We start from the raw sequence: 21050 nt of genomic DNA on the forward strand, positions 1-21050 counted from the left end.
TCACTAAAGTATGCTACTGGTCTCTTATCCTGCATTAAAATGGCTCCAATACCTATTCCTGATGCATCACACTCAATCTCTAAAGTCTTAGAAAAATCAGGTAAAACCAATATAGGAGCGGAACATAACATGTCTTTAATTTTGTGAAAAGCATCATCTTGTTTTTGTTCCCAAACAAAATTAACATTCTTTTTGACAAGATCATTCAATGGTGCTGCAATGGTACTGAAATTCTTAATAAATCTTCTATAAAAACTAGCTAGTCTATGGAAACTACGTACTTCAGATGCAGACTTTGGAATGGGCTAGTTTTTAATAGCTCTAATTTTTTCATCATTAACTTCAACACCATTAGCACTAATGACAAATCCTAAAAAGACAACCTTTTCCATGCAAAATGAACATTTCTTCAAGTTAGTATATAATTTTTCCTTTCTTAACACATCGAATACAACTCTTAAATGATGCATATGTTCATTCATGTCTCTACTGTAAACCAATATATCATCATGTCTCTACTGTAAACCAATATATCATCAAAATAAACGACAACAATTTTTCCAATAAAAGCATTCAACACATGATTCATCAATCTCATAAAAGTGTTAAGAGCATTAGTTAGCCCAAAAGGCAACACTAACCACTCATATAGTCCATGCTTTGTTTTAAATGCAGTCTTCCATTCATCACCTACTTTCATGCGAATTTGATGATATCCGCTTTTCAAGTCAATTTTGATAAAAACACAAGCACCACAAAGTTCATCCAACATATCATCTAATCTAGGTATAGGGTGGCGATACTTTATAGTGATTTTGTTGACCGCCCTACAATCCACACACATGCGGCATGTGCCATCTTTCTTTGGTACCAAAAGGACGGGTATAGCACAAGGGCTCATACTTTCTCTCACGTAACCCTTAGCTAGCAATTCCTCAACTTTCCTTTGTAATTCTTTGGTTTCTTCAGGATTAGTTCTATAAATTTGGACGGTTAGGAATAATCGCTCCAGTACAAAATCAATCGATGCTCAATCCCTCGAATAGGTGGTAGTCAGTGGCATCTCCTCAGGTAGCACATCCTCATATTCCTGCAAAAGGGAGACAACAATACTAGGCAAATTGGGGTCAAGGTCAGATGTGGATAAACAAGAGTCCTTAAACACAATTAATAACATTTGCTTGTTGACAAACATGGCATTCCTCACATCTCTTCCTTTAGCATACAAACTTAATTTTCTCTCCCCTCTTTCCACACAACTCTCCTTTTGCGCCGAAGATTCACTTTTTTCAAACACTCTTGGAATGTTTTCTTTACACTCTTTTCTTTCCTCACAACCACCCTTGTCTTGCTCACTCACAACATTTTCACTCAATTTCTTTTCACTCCTTCTTTTCTTTTCTGCTTTCTTTTCGGCTACTCTTGATTTTACCTCACCCATTGCTTGCTTAAGCCTTGTTTGGTATTCAAAAATCTGTTTTGGTGTCATAGGTGCCAAAATGATTTTCCTTCCATTCATTTCAAAAGAATACCTATTTTTATACCCATCGTGGATCACCTTTCTATCAAATTGCCATGGTCGGCCAAGTAATAAATGGCCAGCTTGCATTGGAACCACGTCACACATAACCTCATCTTGATACTTTCCTATTGCAAAGGAAATCAGCACTTGTTTTGTTACTTTCACCTCACCGCATTCATTCAACCACTGCAATTTATACAGTCTAGGGTGTTTCAACGTCCTCAATCCTAATCTCTGTACCAAAATAGTGCTAGCAACATTGGCACAACTTCCCCCATCAATGATGACACTACAAGCTTTTTCTTGGATAAGACACCTTGTATGGAAAATTGTTTCTCTTTGCAATTCATCACCAACATCCTCCTTTACTTGAGTATTTAATGCTCTCATAATAACTAGAGCACTTCCTTCAGCAGCATATTCTACCTCTGCATCCTCCTCCCCTGAAGATGTGGAATCACTCACAATTTCCTCCTCCGTTTCTATCTCACCATTTTCTCTCATGACCATGACTCTCTTGTTAGGGCATTGAGAAGCTATGTGTCCACTGCCCAAACACCTAAAACACTTCACATCTCTATTTCTGGTAGTAGTTGCAACCTCCTTTCCTTTACTTTCTATAAATTTCTTCTCCACCTTCTTTTCCTTTTCCTCATTTTTTTATATTTGCTAACAGCCTTTTCGCTATCCTCCTTCTTCCAGTTAGACTTCCAAGATGAAGTACCTGCATTTCCTCTAAATTTTGACTTGCTTTTAAGTTGCCTTTCTACCTTCATAGCCATGTGGACCATATCCTCCAACTCAACATAGTGATGTAACTCAACAATATGAGCAATCTCCTTGTTTAGCCCATTCAAGAATCTAGCCATGGTGGCTTCTCTATCCTCCTCTACATTTGCTCTAATCATAGCAATTTCCATTTCTTTATGATAATCTTTAACACTTTTAGAACCTTGAGTCAATCTTTGTAACCTCTGATGTAGCTCTCTATAGTAATGACTAGGAACAAATCTCCTTCTCATTATAGTTTTCATCTCACCCCAGGTTGTAATTGATTGCTCATAATTTCTCCTTCTACTAATCAACACTTGATCCCACCATACCAAAGCATAATCAGTAAATTCTACTGCTGCTAACTTTACTTTCTTCTCCTCTGAATAGTGATGACAATCAAAGACAGCTTCTACCTTCCTTTCCCATTCTAGATACACATCCGGATCATTTTTCCCTTGGAAAGAAGGGATGCTCATTTTAATACTTTTGATATTGTCATCTACCCTATTCCTCTCTCTTTCCTCTCTTCTTATCCTCCTATCCCTATTCCTCCTATCTTCAGCTCTTCTCTCATACCTACCCCTCCTAGTTCTTTCAACCTCAAAATCATAGTTATCAATCTCATCTTCATTAGATTCAACTACTGGAGGTACAAGATTCCTCCTATTTGGCCTTCTCTCATTTTGCCTATCCCTTTGCTCCAATCTTTCCAACCTATCTATGATTCCATTGCACACAACATTTATTCTTTCAAATTATTGTCTGACAGCCTGCATGTAGAATGGATTTTCACCTTCCCCCTCACTACCATCACCCTTTTTAGACATGTTTTCATACCTGCAAAAAAATGGTTAGTGTAAAGAAAACACCTCACTCACTCCCTTACCTGTTTACACTCAACAGGGGACACTCCACTTGTGTTTAACTCAACAAGGCTTTTCCCCTCTTATGAACTCACCACTCTGTGCCTTTTGCCTCTCTTGGCTATGTCCATAAGTTTTTATCAAACTCAAGTAACTCAAACTAAGACTGTACTCACAAAAATTTAACACACAATAAAATTCTTGAATGTGACGGATCAAAACAAGTAATCAAAAAAGCAATAATGTGACTCAAAAAGTCAAGAAAAGAAAAGCTCAAGTATGGAAATGTAATGCAATAAGGAATCAAGAAAGAAGACACCAAAATAAAAGAGTAGTAAGCTGGAAAAGAGACAACCTAAAGAAGAGATATTAAGCTTAAATATCCAAGTTTGCCACCAACTTATCACAATTACCAGCAGTTCACACAATACACCAAGAATTGCATAAATTTAGAATCAACAAGCAAACGAGTGTATTTTGATCTAAAATTGAGTAGGAAAATGCAACCCAATACTGACTAATTGCTGCTAGAATTTCAGGCTTTTCTTGACAAGTTTACTATGTAAACCAAATTTAATCGTGTCTGCGCAAAATTTTGGTTCCCCAGACAAACGGTTAAATTTTGAGCTGAGATTTAATTTGAGAATAGCTCAAATGTGGCACAAACAACCTGTAAATTTTCAGGAATTTCTGGGCTGATTTGCTATGTGAACTTAATTTGATCGGGTCTGTCGCAAAATTTTGGTTCCCCATACAAACGGTTGAATTTCAAGCTGAAATTTAATTTGGGAACTACTGAAATGGGGTATAAATACTCGGTAAATTTTTAGGAATTTTTGGGTCTATTTGCTATGTGAACATAATTTGATCGATTCTGTCGCAAAATTTTGGTTTCCCACACAAACGGTTGAATTTTAAGCTGAAATTTAATTTGGGAACTACTGAAGTGGGTATAAACACCCTGTAAATTTTCAGGAATTTCTGGATTTATTTGCTTTGTGAACATAATTTGATCGTGTCTGCCGCAAAATTTTGGTTCAGCAGGCAAACAATATCAAACAACCCCCAAAATTTACACCCAATGTCTTAAACACACCCAAATAATGCTGGTACAGTTTCAGGCCAAATAGGTAAGCCAAACTCAATGACCCAAATAAGCTCTCATGCTTGATATCAAAATGAAGGAAGCAAAATAGATAGCTAGAATAATGGCTTTGGCTTGATTAACCCAAAACCCTAAGAAAAACTCAACAAAACAAATTTTTAACAAACAGATCATACTAAACCCCAAAAGCCAATTTTGGTCAAGCATACAATGAACAAAAATGTGAATAACAGAAACACAATAAGAAGCAAAACAAGGTTTAGTAAGAAAGAACCAGGTGCAAGATGAAGAAGTAGAAGCAAATATGGAACTAGAGCCAAACTGCAAATATGAAAAAGGTAACAAACACAAAGTAGGCATAAAGAATAAGAAGGAAGCAGAGAATCTATCTTGTTTGGACGTCCCTTTGCTCTGATACCAAAACTGATGTGAACCTTCAAGTAATTGGTAACTTGAAAACCCACATTCAATAATTAAAGGAACATTATGGAAAGCACCAAATCAAGATGTATGAATTTGATTCTTTGAACCAGCACAATTAGATTGCTATGTAATTCAAAGAAAATATCAGAAATGGGATTCTTGACATAATTCATATGGAGAATGAATAAACCAAGAATATTATGCACATTAAACCTTGCAAGATAGAAATCTCAGCAAGTTAATGAGCTTCACAAGAACAAAGGCAACAGCCAATTTACTCACTAATGGAGCAGAAACAATCTTTCATTAATATTCAAAATGTGTCCTCCACTCTCTCATTATAGTTGTATTTATAGTCTCTTGGCTTCAAAGCTAAAGACAAAAATATCCCTACTTTAGTAACAACTGTAAGGAGCTTTAAGTCCAAACAAAAATTAATCTATCAAAAGACTAAAAACTCCCAACAAAAAGCAAATTTAATATAGCACTAAATAAGGGCATTTAAGTCCAAAAGAGAGGTGGTTATAATAGCGAGGAATATTCCTTCAAAAAGGTGCCAGCAGATGCATGTACATGGGTTGGATCTGGTGCATGCATGTCCACAGGTTATTCCATATAACCTAATGCTCCACATGACACCTGGTCACTTCCAAGCTTAATTTTCACCAAATTTAATCCTTTATAATTTTTTTTATGCCATTCCAGCTTATAATCCTTGCTCCTTAAGATTTCACAAATTAAATTCTGAAGTGATTTAGCTCTAGATCTAGTAATTGGACCTTGGATGAAATCCTTTGGCGTGGATGTAGCATGATTCTCATCAGACCTAGTCTCAAATCATGTATTTTCAAAGGTTTCCTAATCTCATCTTTGCGCTTAATGTTCATTGAGCTCTTTGAGCAGTCATGTTCGATAACCGATCTTAAGATTTATGATTGGACTTATCCAATTAATTGGGAATTAAATTAATGCTCATTCGTTCTTAGTTTGGTATTTTTCCGATCTCATCAAGAATCGATCAATAAAGAAATCGGGAAATAGAAGGAGGGATCGGGAAGCAGGAAAAGATCGGATGCGGGAAGAGTGGATGAAGATCGAAATAAGAAGTCTCTGATCAGTCAACCATAATGAGAGATCGGGTAGACCGAGTAATGACCTATAGAGATCGGAGGTGCTTGAGGAGTCGAATCGTTTCCAATCATGACCTTTAATTTATAAGTTTAACTCCTTGCTGTTGATTGCAAGCGGTTAAAGCAGCTCAGTACATCCCAATTTACACTGTTGATCATAATTGTAAGGACGAGTATGAAACCCTTAAATCAAAAAGTGAATAACTAATTCGGCACCTTTTGTTCCCAGCCCTTGGATCCATTTTATAAGGCGAGATTCCTAACCATTGGATGAAAGGATGAAAGGACAGAGATGCTGAATGAAATCTTAACCTTCAATTTTGATTCTCTTTAATTCTAAGATGTAGGATCGTGTCCTTTTAGATCCAAACCCTTCATCTCCTTCTGTTGAAATCTTGACCTTCTATTTTTTAGCACCCATCTCCTATAAATACTTGCATGCAATACTATGGAGGTGGTGGTGATTATTAAGGAAAAACCCTAAATTTTTGTTGTAGCTTTATTATCTTTCAATCAAAAACTCCTAAGGTTTTTAGAGACTTTTGAAACAAGTTTTCTAAAGGATCTCATTACTAAAGCTACAGGTCTTGCAATCCATATCCTTAACAACCGTGCACCATCTTGAAAACCCAAGCACAGTCTGTCAATAAGATCTCACTTTCATCACCTTCGGCACCTCAGAGTCACCTTACCATCTCAGCTTTAGTAGCTCCGGATTCGTAAGGACATCAGTACTGGCTCACCCATTATTTCAGCTCTTTATAGGTAAGCGTTTAACTTATCATTCTCAAAGTATCACTAGCCTATGTTCATAACATGAGATTTTTAAGGTTCTTCGTCACACCAAATCTTCAGAATAAGTTTACATCAAATTTGACTTATCTCACAAATATAACCTTTGTTTTTTATTGTGACGTTCGTGAGTTTTACTTTTATCATTACTTTATTCTTAATTTTCTTCATTTTATTTCATATGAGAAATGATAGTTCGAGTCACTAATATTCCGTAAGTACCGTAAGGAGTACGGATGGAAAAACGATATGGAGATTCCCAATCTAAACAAAAGAAAATGATTACGAAAAGTTTGGACAAATTGAGAGGTCGGCTACTTAGACTAGCTCAGAAAAGTAAAGAATGAGATCAGAAACCGAGATTAGCTCGGTCAGGCAAACTAAGAAATTGAAAAGATTTCAGACAATGAACCGAGATGAATTCAGACAACAAATCATGACATAAAAAAATAAGTAAGTTCGAATAATAGGAAGAGTGAGAAGTGATGCACACTATGCCTTCGTTCTAGTTTTGAAGTAGGGTAGAAAAGAGTTCGACTCCACGTCCAAGACATTTAGAATTCACCTTTAACAATTCAGGGGGATCGGGAGAGAGTCCTTTCCTGGAACTCCTGTAATTTAACCTTTTATAAAGTGTCCGATACTATATCAGAGAGACCGGGAGAGAGTCCTTTCCTGAATTCTCTTGGCCAAAGTTCTAATAAAAATATTTTAAGAGATCGGGAGAGAATCCTTTCCTGAATTCTCTTAGCCAAAGTTCTAATAAAAATGCTTTAAGAGATCACGAGAGAGTCCTTTCCCTAATTCTCTTGGCCAAAGTTCTAATAAAAAATTTTGTATAAATTAGGGGAGATCGGGAGAGAGTCCTTTCCTTTCTAGCCTAGATACTTTTATTATAAAATTCATTAGATATTCTAAACAATGGGTCTATGGGAGAGTCCTTCCAAAGAATCCCAAATCTTATATTGAGGCCTGATGGAGTGTCCTCAAGGCCCTCATATTTATATAATTAGGGTAGAGTTCTTCCTTCAATTCAGCTTAATAAAAAAATATCGTAATTCCAAAAACATTAAATTACTTTAAGATGAAATGATATGGACAAAGGTTTCACTGGTAATTATGCCGATGATGGGACCTTCCTCTACTAACTAAGAGTCCTCATTAATAAAGGGAATTTTCTAGGTTTTAATTAACACATCCCTTTTGAATTAGAGTCCTAATTAAAAGGAATGAAAATCTATATCCATATCAGTTCTCAAAGTATCTATTACACACATCGCACCCTCAATTATTTGAATGCCAATGATGAGGTACATAATGTGTGAGCCGAGAGTCCTCCTCACTCGTTATGAATCTTTAGGGACCAAATAACACCTCTTTGAAATTAGAGTCTTAATTAGACGAGGGAGGAACTTAACAAACACAATATCCATTCACTATAGGGTCATCCCATATACTGGTGTTCTTGGGTAACCCAAAATAGTAAAATATCAAATGTCCCTTTTATCAATAGTAGGGACCAACATCATAATACTAACTCCAAAATTATCGATCTTAAATTATAAAGAGCACATCATTAAATCTGCTTGCCCTCATTGAGGGACGAGGTGGGGTGCCTAATACCTTCCCCACATGTACATGGACCCCGAGCCTTGAATCTCTATTTTAGAAGTGGTTTTATAAATTTTTATTTTTACAAATAGTTTTCTTTAATTTCTCTCAAAATTAAAGTGGCGACTCCTCACTTTTTCCACTTCAGTAAGAATCATCCGGCGACCGCCAAACCCTTATGACAATGAAGATGAAGACCTTTAGATCTAATAAATAAAGACCTTCAGGTTTAAAAGATGAAGACCTTTAAGTCTTAGAGAAGAAGACCTTTAAGTCTTAGAGATGAAGACCTTCAAGTCGAATAAATAATGTAACAGGCCAATCCATCTCTAGTCAGTATTGTCCACTTTGGCCCGTGGGCCTCACGGATTTGTCCCTTGGGAGGTTTCATTCCCAAAAGCGCGCTGACCAGGTGAGGAAGGCTCCCACATACATCGCTTAAATCTTTCCTTCCCGTTTCCGATGTGGGACACGAATCCACCCCAGTGGGTAGCTGGTTGAACAAGCACTTCCCAACCCTATCCCTGAGTCGTGACAGGCCCACCAGCTTCCGCTTGGTGCATCCTCACACCACACACTGTACTAGAGGGAGTCCAGCTCTGATACCATAATGTAACAGCCCAATTCATCTCTAGTCAGTATTGTCCGCTTTGGCCCGTGGGCCTCACGGATGTGTCCCTTGGGAGGTTTCATTCCCAAAAGCGCGCTGAACAAATGAGGAAGGCTCCCACATATATGGCCCAAATCTTTCCTTCCCGTTTCCGATGTGGGACACGAATCCACCCCAGTGCGTAGCTGGTTGAACAAGCACGTCCCAACCCCCATCCCTAGGTCGTGACAAATAAAGATATTCAGGTCTAAGAAATAAAAAGTCTTAGAAATGAAGACCTTTAGGCCTAAGAGATAAAAACCTTCAGGTCATAGAGATAAAGACCTTCAGGTCTGAGATAAAGACCTTCAGGTCCAATATGAAGACCTTCAGGTCTAAGAAATAAAATGTCTTATAAATAAAGACCTTTAGGTCTAAGAAATAAATGGTCTTAGAAATGAAGACCTTCAGTTTAAGAGATAAAGACCTTCAAGTCTAAGAAATAAAGACCTTCGGATCTGAGAAATAAAGACCTTCAAGTCTAAAAAATTAAAGTCCATCATGTCCAATAAATGAAGACCTTTAGATCAAAGAGATAAAAGACCTTCAATTCTAAAAAATTAAGAGCTTCAGCTCTAAGGAATGAAAACCTCTAAAATTTTAGAGTTCTAGGTCTTTAAGAGTGAAAAGAGGTCCAAAAGTTTTACATTTAAGAGTCCAAATTTAATTGCCTTAAGAATAAGAGCTAAAGAGCCTCATTTAAGAGCTATAAGCTCCAGATGCCCAACCTTCAGAGCTGATAGCTCCCAAGTCAAAATAATGATATAATTTTCAAATTCATCATCCTTACTAGGATCTTAACACTCTAAACAAGGGCAAAAAGGTCCATTCTAAGGGCAAAAAGGCCATTCTAAGGACAAAAGTTCATACAAGCTAAACTATAAGTTCATTCACATCACATATACTTAAGTTATTTAAATATAAAACATTCACATTAGCCACACAAGTGCAAATTACACATTCAATACACATGTCTATATGTTATTATAAATTGTACATTTAATTATCCTACCATGAGTATCACTTACTCTTTACAAATTATTAGTAAACCCCGCAAAGGATTGATCAAACTCGATGATTATACACTCCCTAGTTTGATCTTCACTTTATCGGCTTAACTTGCTTGGATTGAGCTAAGGAGTGGTGGCATTTGATACAATATAAAATAATTAGTTACAATACACCTTACATCTCCTCGAGCCTCAAAAATAACTTTACAACTTAACTCTCATCATTATGCCTACAAACTCATAACCTAATCTATGAAGATAAAATCTTTCCTAAATAAATTAAATGCATGAATAAGGAGACGTCGTCACCCGAATGAGCCACATCATCACCCAAGTGCACCACATCATCACTTACGAGGTGACATGTCACTCCCACATTCAACCAGCCTTGCATTTGGAGATTACTTGGCTGCTATCTCACCAGTACACATGGCTTTAGATGATTTGGCCAACTGAACAAATCTGGGATGTTCTTTCTATCCTAGTCATCCCAAATCTGGAATATTCCTTCCATGCCAGCTGTTCTAAATCTGGAATGTTCTTTCCCATACCAGTGCCGCATTTTAAGGAAAATATCTTCATTTCTTTTGTCTTATAGTGCCATGTAGGCAGCATTCTATTAGTACCCCATCTATATATACCTATCTTCTTTATTTTTAGGGTAACTTGAAGAGTCATTTTGAGAGGAGAAACTCCAGAGTGTTTTCAACCACCATTGATGAATAAGTGAGCTTGTATTTTCTTCCTTATTTCTTGTAAGAACTTAGATTCAAGCAATTAGCTTACATTGCTTGTCTTATTTTGCTGATCAAGGTGCTCTTTAGATAGGTTCTAAGTGTATTTTGACACTTGATCAATACATTTTATTTTGCATTTTTTCTTAGTGCCTTATCATATTGGTTGATATTGTGTTGAGTGGATGCAAAGTCTACCTTGTTGGATGGATGAACTTGGGTGCTGTTTATGAGTGCTTATTAGTAGGTCTTATACCTTGTGACTAAAAAATTTGCTTTTGTTCGCTCTTTTTCAAGGTAGTCGACCAAAGTGAAAGCTAAAAGGTGCTTTTATGGAGTCAAGTTTCTTCTTTTTACAATCAGTGGTTATCCCTTCTACGTCTCTTTTACTTTCTCCTTTTTTAACTCTCAATATCATTAAATTTTAGTTCTTTAAGGCTTAACTTTTAATGATTTGATCATATTGGGATTAGACAATCTTAATCCAAGTAAAAGATGGAGTTTGAGTTCAAATAAAGCTTTGAACCTAGATACATTATGATTTTCGATTACTCTCTTTTATTTCCCTTAATAATCTGATCTAAAATAGGCTAACTGGGATTTATGTTTATTTAGGTCTTAATTAAGTCAATGTTAGGTTTGGGCCCTTAGTGAATTCATTAAGCTCAACTAATAAGCCCTAAGGTTAACCTAGGTCCTATGGACCTTAGTTGACCTTTTGGGCTTCTCATTAAACCTAAATCGTAATCAATAGTCTAGGCTCTTAACTCACCTCACTAAGCTTATATGGATAGCTCATGGAGGAATGGAGACAATGCTTAACTAAATTGGTTAGGGCCAACACCTCAAAGGCCTAACCAAAGTCACCTAGGTCCAAGTTTTGACCTAAAATTGTGTTCTCTAGCTAGCCCACTTTGTATAACTCTAGTCCAAACCATTTTTAACACATTTTAAACATCATCAATGGCCCAACCCAAGCTCTAATAGAATTTTGAAAGGGAGAACTCTCTTTGGGCCCAAGCCCAAGTCCTTATTCTTATAGCCAAACATCATTAACCTTACGTCCAAACACACCTAGTGTGGATGTAGATACCCTTCTTTTTAAAATATTCTTTGTAAATATGCATATTTGCATATATTAACTCCTTATAAATTTAGGATAAACTACAATTTAGTCCATGAGACTTGACAAAACCTACAACTTAGTCCCTGTATTTTCAAAACTAAGCAATTTAGTCACTATGATTTAACAAAACCTACAAAATAGTCCTGAGGTTAGAATTCCATTAAGTTACTATTAATTTTAGAAAAAATGACCAAAATGCCCTATCTTTATTTTTAATCTGAAAAAATTTAGTCCTTAAAGTTTTATTTTCTTAATAATTTTGTCTTTGAGATTTTGTTTTATTAAAAATTTGCTCCATGTATTTTAAAATGCAGGTCCATTCAATTAAAAAGTTTTAAATTTAAATTATTAAAATATGAGTTAATTACTTTAAGGTCCTTAAAAATTTTGGTTAACTATAAAATCATCCAAATATTTTACAAATTGATCCTTAAATACTATAACTATTTGTAAATAAGCCTTTATAATTTTGTAAAGTTCTATTTATATCATTATTATTTTAATAATATATAAATAATTATATATATATCAATAATATTTCATATATTATATTATATTGTTATATATACAGAAAGAAAAAAATTATGAATATGGACACAAATTGTTATTAAAATAAAATTTCAAGGACTAAATTATTTTCAGATTAAAAATAGAGTAAAATGTATTTTGGCATTTTTGCTAAATTTGATGGAAAATTGACCGTAATTCTAACAGTACGAACTAACTTATAGGTTTATTAAAATGTCAATGACTAAATTGCTTGGTTTTAAAACTACAATGATTAATTTGTAGATTTAACCAAATCTCAGGGACTAAATTATCAATAAAATAAAATCTCAATGACTAAATTGTTTGTAGATTTAAAATAAAGTTAAGGGCATTTTGATTAATAGTTAACTAAATTTTTAAAGGCATGGACTAAATTATAGGTTTTGTAAAATCTCATGGACTAAACTGCTTAATTTTAAAAATATAAGAACTAAGTTGTATGTTTTGTCAATTGTAGTTTACTTATAAATTTAATTATTAAACTATCTTTTTGATAAAATGTACAATTAGTTGAGACAAAAAAGCATGTTATATATTCAAGAGTTTATTTACTTTTAAAATTCTATGGTAACCTTTTCAATAATGAATTTTATCAAGATAAAATGGTATAATTATACGAGTGATAAATTGATAAATAATTTTTAGTTACTTATATATAGAGATATATATTTGATGGCATTAATAATAATATTATTTTTTTTATAGTTTTCACGGTATTAGATTTCACTAAGCATAATTATAAGATATTAATATTATATTTTATTATTTATTTTTTATATGTTAACCCAAAAAAAAAATTCTAAATCCACCGGTTGGCAAACCTAATTTTATCTTAGGATTCAAATACCCTAAAACATAATCTTGTAACCCAACGCCATTTAACCTATTCAACTTTTTTTTTTTAATATGATGGTAGCAAATGATGGTTAACAATGATTGTGGTTTCAAATTAACTCTTTCTTTTTAGCTTTTAAATATATTTTGAAAGAGGATTTCACTTGGGCAAGTTTAGTTTATGCCTTTTCTATTTTTAATTTTGATTGGAGAATTAAATTATTGTTTGTTGGATTGATAAGTTTTTTTTTTTCAAAAAAAATAGGGAAATAATATAAAAATAAGAAGGGGAGAAGGAAAGGTTAGAGAGATGAGAGGTAGACAGAAAATATGGGAGAGGTGAGAGAAAAATTAATGAGATGAGAAAAAATAAATTTAAGAAAAAAAATAAATATATAACATGTTGATACAGACTTCACATTATCATTTTACTAGGAATATTACCAAATTTCAACCAGAAAGACTTTATTGATATTCAAATTTGTTGTGAAAATCTCACTTATACAAATTAAAAAATAAAAAATTTAATGTGGTTCGGCATAAGTCTGCTCCATCAATCAAATCCACTATTAAGGAAAAAATAATTATAACTACTAATTATTTTTTTCATCATCAAAATCACTCAAACAAAACTCACAGAATTCAACTCATCTCTCCATTTCATGTTCTCTCCATATTGTGAGCTCTCTACAATATAATGGCTAACCAACTATTCATATATATAGGCCACTAAAACATATTCATTTTAAGACTTCTAATTATTAAACTTAATAATTTAAATTCTACAAATTTTTTATTTTATCTAATCTCCTAATTTCAATTTAACTTGGACTTTAACAATCTCCATCTCCAAGTTAAATGGAATTAGTCTTCAACACTTCTGTAAAAGTTAATTTTCTCTTGGGTACTTTTTTGCACTATTGATTGCTGATGTTGCATTTTACCTTAACTTATATTCTTTTAATCAATGTGCTTCTTTTCAATTTGTAGAGATTCTTTACACCAATTTTCTCGCCTTTCATTATCACGAGAGCACCTCAGTTAACTCTCTTGACTCCACCATGAATTAAAAACCCATAACCCAAAGAATCCAACTTACTAAGGAAATTAAGTTCCTTTTAAATTTAGGAACATATCTAATTTCATCGAACATTTTTACTCGATCACCATGCAAATTGATCTTCACTCTTCTAACACCTTCAACTTCCATCTTATTCCCATTGCTAGCTTCGCTTTATCTCCTTTTTTCTCTTCAATCACATTGAACTGCTCCTTCTTTAAGTAAATATAGAATGAGCAAACAGAATCCATTAACCACTCACCTTGCAATTAATCTTTTGCCTTATCATCATCAATATTCAAACATTCACTATTAACACAATCATCAATTGCAATTATAGTAGTTCCTTGTTTTTCTTTTCTGTGACTCTTCTTGAATGGTTTTATAACACCCCTCACCCGACTATAGTGTAGCCGAGCAAGGCATGTCACACTCGGTGTCGGAGCACCCTATTTTATCTTACTTTATTCCTTTAAAAATTTTGTACTCATTATATTTTAATATCAATTATCTTTCTATAGAGAAACCAGCGGAGTTTTCCCTATTTCTATTACCATTTGGCGTATTTCACTATTCACCTATTTGAAATTCAACAATATTTTCAAAATAAAATCTTATAATCATCTCATATTTCAATATCATCCATGTATTTCAATTCTCATATTCATTTTCATCCACTTTCCTTCATACTCCATTCACATTATTAAAATTCTCATATTTCCATTAATTTACATAATTTGCAAACTAATTGAATAAATTTAGAATCTACATGATATACAAATTAATTACATATGAACTAATCAATTTATTAATTTACATCACATAAATATTACTTACAAATTCTTATTTATAATTCTTAGTTTACATTACAACTTACAAAATATTTATAATATACAAAATACATAAAATGACTTATATAGGCCCTATCTACATGCATTGCTGAGGAGGTGACAATCTTGAACCCTTCTGACACTTCTGCAGATCTGGACTTCAAAATCTCAGTCTAATATCCATTGGGTTTTGCCTTCAGTATCTACGTGAAGGAAACAAATCTATCACGCTAAACATTTCTGCTTAGTAGTAGTGCAATAATATAACAAGAAATAATGTATACAAATAAAGAAAGAATCAAGCATTCTAAATATTCAAGTATCAATTTGATTTAAAATGACATTTCTAGTATTAACTATTTTATATGCTAATTCGTTCCTCTTTGGAAGTACTGAGTTTATAGCTTTACAGTAATAATATTCAATATATATTTTATTCTAGGAGTATTGTATTTGAGGTCTCTCTACAAATTTTGCAAATTGTATTTTTGTTATGTTTCTATTGCTAATCTCTTTTTCACATTTTATTTAATACTTTCTAATGTTTTTAATTGCTAATATGCTTAAATAATTTCAATAATTTACACTGCCCAGGTAACCTATGACAGGCTGACTAAACTGGATAACGGGTCGTAGACACTGGATACCGCGGTGCCTTGAGCCGTCATACCATGGGACGCGGAACGTCAACCACGTATGCAGTCAATATGGCTAAAAAGCCATGATAGCACATAATTGGGCATAAAAGCCATGAGTGTGGGCATATAGCCATGAGTATGGGCATAAAGCCAAGAGTGCGGGCATAAAGTCATAAATACAGGCATAAAGCCTTTCGCAATACTACCAAAATAATACCCTATTGGCATGTTAATCTATCCAATCTGACACACGTGTCTAGGCAATACATGGGCACATAGTACCATTAAATGTTAATATATTGAGTTTTATGACTTCATTATTTCATGACAAATTCCATAATTTATACATTCATTTGATAATTCATATGATCACAATTCTCATCAATGGTTCTCATGCACCATTGTACTTAAAACATTCTTCTATGTTTTAGGGTCACTCAAATTCAAAAATCACAATTCACTAATCATATTATATATTATCAATCATAATGGCTTCTTTAATTTCTTTTATTATTTCTTATGTTTTTGGGGTTACTATTCACACATTACTATTCACTCAATTTATTAACTTTTTCATACATAATATGTATACAAATTATAGATACATAGTTATACCACATTTTTGGGTTCTAGATTTGTTGGTATTGTTTGCCAATACCATTTCAAAGCTTATTTTATGTTATTCAAAATTTTCAGATTTCATGTCTTAAGTTTACTGTTCTATTGGTCATTGTTACAGTAGAATTTTGATAAAACTTTCTTCATGAAAGTTGTTTCTTTATGTGTCTTCTTTAATTCTCTTTTTGAATCACTCTATTTGGAGTTTTTTAGCTCAAGTTATGGCCTAAATACCATAATTGGCCGGATGGACTTTTACGAATTCTGGTCAATTCTGATTCTGCCAGATTTGGTAGCTCAACTTTGGTATTTGGTTAAGTTCAGAATTGGAGTTGTATTCTACATGAAAGTTGTTCTAAATTGTCTAAGCTTTTCATTGATATAAATTTCAGGTCAATTGGACCTTTCTACACTGAGTTATGACCAAATGAATGAATACTGTTCATTTGGTCATTTTGCCCAGGCAGAATGTATGTTACTTGAATTTGATCAATTTTTTAGGCCAGTCTATTGTGGTTTTCTGGGTAGGGTTCCTTCATCAAAGTTGTTGTATTTTGTGTCTAATTTAATCTCCAATTGTCCTTGCACCAATTGGAGTTACCTAGCCTGAGTTATAACCCCAAGTGTGCTCTGGACTCAAAGGGTCTAGAATGCACACTTAAGGCAGCCTAATCTTTTCCCTAACTCATGTCACAATTCACTCAAATTCTTGTCCAAACTACACCAATTGGTCATTAATTGACCAATAAACATCAATAAAGCATCAATTCAAGCAAACCTTAATTCGCTCAAAACCCTAAATTTCCCAAATTTTGAAGTCTTATATTTCAACCACTAAATCAAGTTTAACCATGCAATTCACATCAAGGGCTGCTTAAATACCAAATTTATTCAAAGGAAACAAGCAAAATGCCACCCTTCAACATGGCTGTCGAAAATAGTAGTAGTCCATCCTTAACTATTTTCTTTCAAATTTTTCAAGTTTCTAAGTTTATGCATCTAACATCAATGTAAGGAGAAAATGAAAGAAAGTAGCACTAACCTTATTAGAGCTCTCTCTTGAGCTTGTGAATCCTCAATATTCCTCTTTCTAATGACTGCCAAGAAGTAATTTAAGGTGTGGGGTGAAATTTTGATGAAGAGAGGTTAAGGTTTTGTGGTGGGATAAGGTAAAAATTAAGCTTCAAAGGTGAGCTTCAATGGAGGTTGAAAGAAGTGAGAGAGAGAGAGAGATAACAGGAGGCTGCCGAAATGAAGGAGAAGAGGGCAGAAAATATTTTTCATTTTTCTTGTCTTATTTTGTGAGAATTATCCCTTTTTATTAACTTGGTCAATTCCCATTGGTTAGGGTTTAACTTTATTTATTTATGACATCATTATGATGTCATAAAGGTAAGTTTTATTTTTATTTCCATTTCTTTTCTTTTCTACCCATTTTTAATTAAATTTTCATAAATTTTTATTCATATTTTATGTCATAATAATTATTTACTTAATTGGACAAGTCAGTCAAAAATCATCTTTGAAGACGAAATGACCAAAATTCCATTTATTTTGCTTAACAGATAAAAAATTTTCTGTACTGATCTAAAAATTTTTCTAAGCATTTTCTTGGTATTCTAATGCCATCGAAACCTTAATGACTCTTCTCTAGAGTCCCAAAAATTATTTGGGCTTCTAGCTGCGAAGACCACAACTTCCCACTAGGTTATCCATCGCCAGGGCACTGGCTCATTTAACTTGGTTGTATTTTATTTCTAAAATTTTTCCTAAATTTTTTTATACTTATTTGAATTATTTATGACTCCTCACTCTAGTTTACATATAGTTCCAGACATTCCGACTGTCCGAACCGACATTAATCACTGAAACAGTCGAATGCACGGACTAGCTAAAGTGAGGGTGTTACAAGTTTAAACTCTGCAAGATCTCCTCCCTTCATCTTCAGAAAATTATATTGAATGTGACCCTTCTCTTGATAGTAGTAGCATTCTCTATCTTCAAGGTCTACTCGTGATCTGGACCTTGATCTACTATTCCTTCTCCAATTATTTCCACATGGATTGCTTCTTCCACAACTAGAATAGCAATAAAAGCTCCATCTTTATTGCTACTACCTGTCTTTTTGAACTTCTCATTATCTAAGATAACTGCAATAACCTCTTCTACCTTTAAAGTCTCATTCCCAACTGTTAGCACTATCACTAAGCTTTTACATGATTGTGGGAGAGTGGTTAGAAGCAAGAGACTGCAATAACCTCTTCTACCTTTAAAGTCTCATTCCCAACTGTTAGCACTATCACTAAGCTTTTACATGATTGTGGGAGAGTGGTTAGAAGCAAGAGGGCTTTATCTTTATCATCAACTTTCGCACCAATGCTAGCCAATTGGGTAATCAATTTATTGAATTTATTGAGGTGATCTCTCACATCACTGCCTTGCTTTGTTTTGAGTTGGTACAACCTCTTCTTCAAGTATAAGCGATTTTTTAATGACTTTGACATGTATAAACTTTCTAATTTCTTTCACAAAATAACCAGCAAAGTCTCATATAAGACAATGTACTTCACATCAGAGGCTAATATTAATCAAATTGCACTCATTGCCCTTTGTTGAAGTTCCTCCCAATCATCATCTTTCTCGGTCGCCGGTTGCTTATCGTTCAAAACCTTTATTAATACTTGTTGCACAAGGACATCTTTCACTATGCTTTGCCACAGACTAAAATTATTTTTCCTATGAAATGGCTCCATCTCAAATTTTGTATTCATCATCTTTGACATCTTAAACTTGGCTCTGATACTATTTGTTGTAAAAATCTTACCCACACAAATTAAAAAACACAAAATTTAACGTGGTTCAGCATAAGCCTGCTCCACCAATTAAATTTACTACTAAGAAAAAATAATTACAATCACTAATTATTTTTTTCACCCTAAAAATCACTCAAACAAAACTCACGAAATTTAGCGCACCTTTTCACTTCGTGAGCTCTCTATAATATAATGGCCAACCAACTACTCATCTATATAGGTTAATAAAACCTAATCCTTTTAGAACTTCTAATTATTAAACTTCACAATTTAAATTCTACAAAACTTCCTTTTTATCTAATCTCCTAATTCCAAATTAACTTGGACTCTAACAAAATTAAAGTTTAAGGTGTTTTATAATATAAATTAAAGTTGAGAAATGGTGATATTACAATCCCTTAATTTAAGGGATGATAGATGAAATAATTGTAGATCAAAATAAAAGCTGCATGTGCCATTAAGGGTGTAAATAAGTCAAGCTATTCATGAGTTAATCGAGTTTGGCTTGGAAAAACTTGAAATTTACTTGATTAAAATTGCATCAGCTTGAGTAGTTCGAGTACTATAATACTCAATTAGAGTGGCTTGCGAGCTTAATTGAATTTGTCTAAAATTACACTTTTACCACTACATATTGATGTATTATTAAAACATACTAATTAATATGTAATTTAACTCATTTGAGCTTTTATTTGAGATTCTGAACATATGCTATAGTTATGAGTTGTGTTAAGAGTATTTCGAGTATTTTATCAAATTGAGTTTGAACTTTAAAATATCAAGCTTGCCAAATCGAGTTTTAGAATTTTTTTTAGTCAAAGGAGAGGGATACCCCAAAAGGAAACAAAGAAGATTAAGCTGACCGCAACAAACTAGGCCACATAATACCCTTTATATGAACATCCAGCAAAGCCAGAACTTCAACGAAAGGAATATGCAGCAAATTAATACCATCCCTGAAAGTCACTGCATATTGGCTAACACATCTGCTACTTGGTTGCCTTCACGAAAACAATGTAGAACCTGCACTACCCAGGAGCGTTCCAATAGGTGATGACACTATGAGAGAAGATTGGCATATCTCAGGTTCATCAATCCCTTATCAGTAATCAAATCCATAGAAATTTGCTGCCCATCTCCACCACTAATATTTTGCAACATAAATCCTAGGCTATACGAAGACCATGAATCAAAGCCTGAAGTTCAGCCTCCACAGAATTACGGATGCCCAATCTAACTTTGAAACTAGCTTTCCAAATACCAAGATGATCCTTTAAAACACGTCCTCCTCCACATTGACCAGGATTACCTTTGGAGTCCCCAACCAAATTTAGCTTCCGCCACCCCACCATTGAAGGGTTCCAAGCAACAAAAATTACACTCCTAGCAATAGTATTAGATCCCAAACTACACTTCTACCGAGCTGTAGCATTAGACATTAGTTGCTAATGAAGAATGTGTAGCTTGACAACAATAGGAACACGTCTCCCATTAAAAATAAAGTCATTCCTCCAACGTATATCCACCATAAGGAAATTCATATGGGCTGCAGGGGAGAAGAATTACCGAAAACTTGACCTTCAAAATCACTACACTTCCGCAACCAATCTAGAGTACCCAAATTTTGAAAATGCTGCAGAGATTCAGTATTCCAACCACGCTCCCAGACCTCTATAGTATATTAGTAGCAAGATAATCCCTCAAAGCGTGCTCAATGGACTCAACAGAAGTGCCACAATCAGTACAGCCAGCATCATTAATAAAGTGTCATTTACTCTCTATTTATTAGTCATAATGCTATCACAAAGCAACAGCCACATAAAACACGAACCCTTTGGGTGATTTATACATTCAAAACCAAATTCTACAGAGTATTAAGCTGAGCAGAATCAACTTGTTTAGCTAAAGCATACGCATATTTGACTGAGAAAGAGCCTTTCGGAACACACCTCTAAGCCAAACAATCCAA

Source organism: Hevea brasiliensis, chromosome 3 (genome assembly GCF_030052815.1).
Source record: "Hevea brasiliensis isolate MT/VB/25A 57/8 chromosome 3, ASM3005281v1, whole genome shotgun sequence".
NCBI lineage: Eukaryota > Viridiplantae > Streptophyta > Magnoliopsida > Malpighiales > Euphorbiaceae > Hevea > Hevea brasiliensis.